This window comes from Neophocaena asiaeorientalis, unplaced genomic scaffold, assembly GCF_003031525.2.
Source record: "Neophocaena asiaeorientalis asiaeorientalis breed wild unplaced genomic scaffold, Neophocaena_asiaeorientalis_V1.1 scaffold75, whole genome shotgun sequence".
NCBI lineage: Eukaryota > Metazoa > Chordata > Mammalia > Artiodactyla > Phocoenidae > Neophocaena > Neophocaena asiaeorientalis.
Genome location: NW_020172719.1, coordinates 708,084 through 714,484, shown reverse-complemented (window position 1 = coordinate 714,484; position 6,401 = coordinate 708,084). Strand labels below are relative to the sequence as shown.

Below are 6,401 nucleotides of genomic sequence, written 5' to 3'. Positions count from 1 at the left end.
CCCCCCACCCCGCCACTTTCCCCCCTTGGTGTCCATACGTTTGTTCTCTACATCTGTGCTGGGCAGAATTTTTCTAACACACAATTTTCCATTACACATGGATGCTGGTGGGCTTTAACAGTGGTGACGACTGTGACCAAAATACTGACTGAAAAAAAAGTTCAGACCAAAGCAACACCACGTCTGTTAACAGGGGAGCAGCAGGTGAGTGAAAAGGGAGGCTGGGACATCCGCGAAAGTTCCAGGGTGAAGCCGCCCCCCACCCGAGAAGCAGGCTTCATATGGAGAAGACAACCTCTTAGGACATGGCCACTACTTTAAAAGATCTCATAAACAAGACACAGAGAAGACTTACAGGATAATTCCAATTAAACAGGGCTAAAAATAACCCACAAAAAACCAAAAACAAAACCACCAGACAAAATTAAGCTAATTTGTCTAGAATGGCACACATAGGTAGTAAACGTATAAAGAAAAGCAAGTTACAACTGCGACGCCCTCTTGGGGTCGGGAGGAATTCTGACTGGGAGAGAATACTTGAAGGAGGCGATCGAATACTTCTTCACCTGATTATGATTACAAGGTTGATTATTCTTAAACTATAAATTACACATGTTTTATGTACTTTTATGTCTATGTATGTTCCATAACAAAAAATGCTAAGAGACCGAGACACACACAGAGAGACAGACACAGACAGAGAAAGATCAACCCAAGACCTAACACATTCCTTAGCAGAGCAGAGGCATTCCATACATGTTTAAGAGAATGGATACTGGGTTACAAAAGCACAGTACTGAGCCTTCTCCAATCACTTACTAAATATTTTTCAGTTTGTTATGTTTACAGACTTCTTTGCAAACAGATGGGTGAAATGTTAAGAGTTCAGAAAAGATCATATAAATAGCCACAAATTAAAGACAACTTTCAGAAGAGATTTTCTATTTTGTTTAGCATAAATAAACGTTCTTTCAACTAGCAGTGATTCACACTGTTAGGATTAAAACATATCCTGTATACAATACACTGAAATTAAAACAATCTACAGAATTCTAAGGAAGAAAATGCAGAAAAGGCAAGATAAGAAAGCAAACTGATGGCAATAATCCCTCAGAACTTAGGAGAACATGTAACATTCAGGAAGGCAGAGAGAAAGAAAGCAAAAGAGAGAAAATCAAAATTTCAGACTCTGCTCTTAAAATAAAGTGGTTGAAGTTTTTGGGGGGCTGGGGTGGGGTGAGCGGCTGATATATGAATTGATTAAAAAATAAAAGGGAGAGGGACTATTTTGTAAGACAAACTGACGTTGCTGAGGAAGGCTTGAGCCCAGCTCCAAGGAGCCCAGTATATACATAGATACCACTAAATATAAACAGTCACGGAATAAACGTGCAGATACAGAGAGATAAAACAGATACAGTCAGAAACAATCCCTGGTAAGACTGACTTTATATCTTTGTGTACATGCAGAAGTGCTAAATCTGGATCTAATTTCTTCACGACAAAACCCAGTTTTCTGCAACATCCTCACGATAAAGCAGAACCGAACTATTAAGGAGAGGTACCGAATCTTCTCATACGCAGAGGGGGAATTTCTTCATATCTTACGGTGTGTTTTTAAAATAATCTTCCTTCACAGCGAACGAATCCAAACACCCTAGGAATTGAAGGCCCTGAGGACGAGAGTGAAGTAAGGCGGAAGGAAGGAAGAGAAATCCGCCTTCCAAAACAAAGCTGATGTAGGTTCCAAGAAACAGCCAAGTAAAATAATCCTTCCAGAAAAGGGTAGAGAAACAAGGGAGGGGAGCCGGAAGGAAGGAGGGGATAATCACACATTCCCTCCCAAACTGCAGATAGAAGGAATACATACTGGCCAGGTCCTCGCGGGAGAGCTCTTGGGTTCACCTGAGTTTGTTTTATTAACCAAGCTCCTCCCAACCTCTCCTCCTCTCCCCCCTCCCCGCTCTCTCTCCAGCTCTCCTTCCCCCCTTCCCCCCTCACTCCCGACCCTCTCGTACAAATTAAAAGCTACAGTAAAATGAATTTCCACAGCAAAACAGCTGCAGATACTTTACCTCACCCCTGGGTGAAGAGCTGGTCACTTGATGTTCCGGGCGGGGGACAGAATACAGCCAGTACAAAGCAGCTCTGCTCTGTGCCCTTTTCAACTCACTAGTCCCGGACACTCCTAAGTTTCCTGATGCCTCTGAGCTCATTAGACAAAGAACAATGAAACCAGGACTCCATTAAACTGCTGCTGGTTAAACTGGCAGAAAACAAAAGAAATCCGTCAGCAGGGCATGGGCCTCGCTCACATCCCTAGTAGGGTCTCACTCGACTCAACCACCCTTGTTGTGTACATTTTCCTTTCAATTCCAGAAAATTCATTTATATGTAGCCTGTGATGAAACAAGTGATAATTAAGTTCTGAAACAATGAACAGCTCTAAAAGTCCAGGAACTTATAATGCTCTTCTCTTAAACTTTCAGAAGATCTGAAGATACAATCTATTCTTCCTTTCTCCCAATATAAATCACACCAGTAAATTAAAAGGGAAGAATTCTTCTACCAAATTACACCTTAATGGCTCTTAACCCATAATTAAAGTATCAGTAACAGCAGCTTAAAGCCACGGCCAACCAGGAGTACACTTATTAAGACCTAGGTTTTCAGCACTAAGTAATTATGTAAATAGAACTATCAGCCATCTTGAGAAAAGTCCATGGTCGAACCAGCTCCCTGGTCCCTTGAGGAAACTCTCTGTGACTGGCATCTACACAGGGCCTCCTCCCCTGCAGTCAGAGCAAAGTTAGCAAAGCGACGTGCCAAAGGAGCGAGGAAAGCTTATTCCGAGGACTCTCCTTGCCTAGAGCCCTGATTACCGTCTTCCCTGATTATCACAAGAGTTTGGGCACCTAGACCAACAACTGGTTTCAGAGCAAAGAAGAATCCAGGTCAGACTCAGCTGTGCATCGTGACCCAAGATGCTGTCCCTGTGCTGCGGGCTGTGAAGGTCCCTGGGACAGAGCATGGCCCCTAACATCAAGGAGGTGATGATTAATTAAGGAGGCAAGACATCCAATAATTTTGGAGAGGTGGTGCGGTATAGAAGAATCACAGACTAACTGAAACCACTTTGCTCCTCAATTCAATTCTGTCACAAACTTTCTGAATAAACTCGGACAGACAAGTTACCTCTCTCTAGGTCTCAGTTTTCTTGGCAAAAACAAGGCAAATGTATTAGCTATATCTAAGGCCCTGGATAGCTCTGCAATAATTAGATAATTAGAGAACATGAGACAGTATAAAATTAAGTGCTAAATTATACAGCAGCGACCACAGCTGCTGACAGAGAGATTTCATTGATTTCTGAGTCCACCACTTCCTGAGAGCCACACCAGGCACTGTGCCAGGACTCAGGGATACAGTGACCAAGACAAAGCCCCGCCTTCATGAGGCTTTCGGTCTATTAGTGGCGTATTCTCAGGAGTTCAGAGGGGGAAAAATGAAGGCTCCTTTTCAAGGAGATAGAGGCAAAACTGGGATTCAAGTGGGTATAATTTGAACATACAGTAGGAAGGGTGATGAATGATGAACTGGCTAACTGTTGATTATTTCAGTAATAAACCAGAGATTTTTGAAAAGACACATTAATACCCAAGCAGAGTTCTGCTAATTGGCTTATCACCAATGAAGGTAATTAGTTTCCATAAGTTAGCCAAACGCAGATTCTTCCTGCCCTTTGCCAATCATCTTCTCCTATCCCAACAGGTCCCCACCCCAAATCTATTTGTGGTTCATTTTTTTTCCTTAATTCTCTTTTCAATTATGCTTGTGGATTTCTACAGTGAAAGTCAGGAGCAGACACCAAGCAGAGAGTCCATATCTAAGCCATCTGGAGTCTACCCTAAATGTGGGGTTTTAGGAAGACCTTGTAGTCTATGAGAGAATTGGCTAAAAAAGACCTATTTGTGTATAAGTTCCTAGAGAGGCTGAGGAAAGATGGTGCAGACACATGGTTTATTTTGTGGAGTAGAGCTCTAATACAAATAAGGAAAACAGTACAACTAACCTAGAGAATAATTAACCGTCAACATCTTACCTTCTTAAGACTAAAAATTCAGAAAACTATTTTGTCCCTTATTTTTAAGAGACGTGAAACATGCCTGGGCCCTAAGTGAAATCAAACACTGCCCACCAACTGTACATTCCATTTTGCAAATAACTTCCCTGGAATGCTGGTGAGCTGATAGATTTAATACGAATACTCTCAAAGTGCTGGACTTAAAAGGAACAATAACTATTCCAACTTTTCTTACACCCCCCCCAAAAAAAATCCCATCTAAGATTTATGCCCATCTTCTAAACACCCTTTTGAGTTCAGAGCAGATGTGTGCAATGTTTACACTGAGAAAACCACTAGGACATAAACAGCCCACTATAAACACCACTCAGATTTTGCTGTGCTTTTCTTCATTTCCTGTGTATTTATTTTGGTGTTAAAATAATGTTAACTTTCATAATAAGGAAAATAGCAGCAGATGTTTAAACCAAACAGACTACAGCACATCATCCCACACATCTACTCAACTTTCAGAATCAAAGTTTCTTCCTCCCAATTAAGGAGGAAGCCTAGAAGACCACTCTCCTGTATGGTACCTACTAAACAACAGATCAACCTGGACAAGCTTTCCGTAAGCTTTTCCTCACCACCTGCAGACATAAAAAATTAACGTGGTATCAATTTCCTAATAATCCCTATATTCCTCTCTCAGGCTGCTTATTATGCTTTGTTTTATTCTGAAAATATCTTATTACTCAATGACAAAGACAATCCAACAGAAAGTGCCTTGAAAGTTTTCAGTTTCTTGTTCACTGAAAAAAAATTCTTTTAAACTAACTGCAATGTTAATTTCACAGGAAACACGCCTGGTGGCTTCCTGCTTAGACCACTCTAAAAGGGACTTGAGGACACAGGGGGGGCGGGAAGGGGAAGCTGGGATGAAGTGAGAGAGTAGCATTGACATACATACCCTGCCAGATATAAAATAGATAGTAGCTAGTGGGAAGCAGCTGCACAGCACAGGGAGATCAGCTCAGTGCTTTATGACACTTAGAGGGGTGGGAATAGGGAGGGTGGAGGGAGGCTCCAGAGGCAGGGGATACAGGAGTATATGGATACATATAGCTGATTCACTTTGTTGTACAGCAGAAACTAACACAACATTGTAAAGCAATTATACTCCAATAAAGATGTAAAAAAAAAAAAGTCTGCCTTTTAAATGAGTGACTTTAGAAACAGGATGATACCTACAGCAGCAGATTCAAAGAAAGCAATTCACCAAAATTCGCATTCCTGGAACAAGTAGGATTAAAAAAAAAAAAAAAAAAGACTACTTTAAATATGAGATTCTCATCCACAAAGTTAAATAAAACCAAGAATGAGATTTTTCCTTGAAGGGGAAAGGGTAAGTTTTTGACTGCTTGGGCAACAGGGCTAAAGTTTCTACACGAAAAATACAAGTGGATCGACTCACCCAAGTTTCTTCCATGTTTTCTCTTTCTAGAGCAATGTTCAGTTCACTATAGGCAGAGACATGGAAACTTCTGCTGCTGAATCAGAAGGGAGATGTCTCCTTGATGTGTATGTGGTTAAACAAAAAACACTTCCCCTGCCAAGCTGAATTCCCCCGGAGATGGGTCTCCGGCTACTCAGACTCAGACCATTACCACTTTTTCAAATCGCACGTAGATAATGCTGGATTAAGAAATTCCCTTTTCTCTTCTTACTACTAATAGAGACAGCTTGAAATACTACAGGGCAGTGGGGAAATACCTCATGGTTTAGTAGGAGGTAATAAGTGATAAGATTTCAGAGTTGTTTTTTTGTTTTTGTTTTTTAATTTAGCTTTCTGGTTGGTGGATTGTGCAATCACTTCCACAAGGGACAGGAGTGTGGAGGGAACATCCTTCAATGTCAGAACTCTCCCAGAGCTGTACAGGAAACGGGAAATCAGACAAAGGGCCAGTCTGTGCTCTGTGACATGGGTGCCCTTCCAGGCCCCCAAACTGAATAGAAAAATTCTTCATTGTTTGGGACAATCGCTCTTGAACACAAAAACGCACTGTAACTTTCTGTTCCCCTCTACGTGAAAATCCAAAGTTCTTGCTGGCTGTTGGACTACAACAGGAATACTGTATGTAGATAGTGTAAGTATGAAAGCAAAAAAAAAAAAAAAAGAGAGAGAGAAAACCTGGCATGTTTAACTTTTTACTTGGGTCCAGAAGTTCCTCCTCTAAAGAAAACACCAACAGAAATCAAAAAAGAAATACAATTTAAAAGAGTTTAAAATGTGAGGAGTTAGTATGTTGCAAGCATAAAGCAAACTTTTAACAATGTA

At 41.1% G+C, this 6,401-nt stretch overlaps 1 protein-coding gene across 2 annotated transcripts in view; it reads right to left on the bottom strand.

Moving 5' to 3' along the window:
* VGLL4 (vestigial like family member 4) overlaps positions 1-6,401 on the bottom strand; it is a 157,002-nt gene that overhangs the window by 73,332 nt on the left and 77,269 nt on the right. The gene's annotated exons all lie outside the window — the stretch shown is intronic.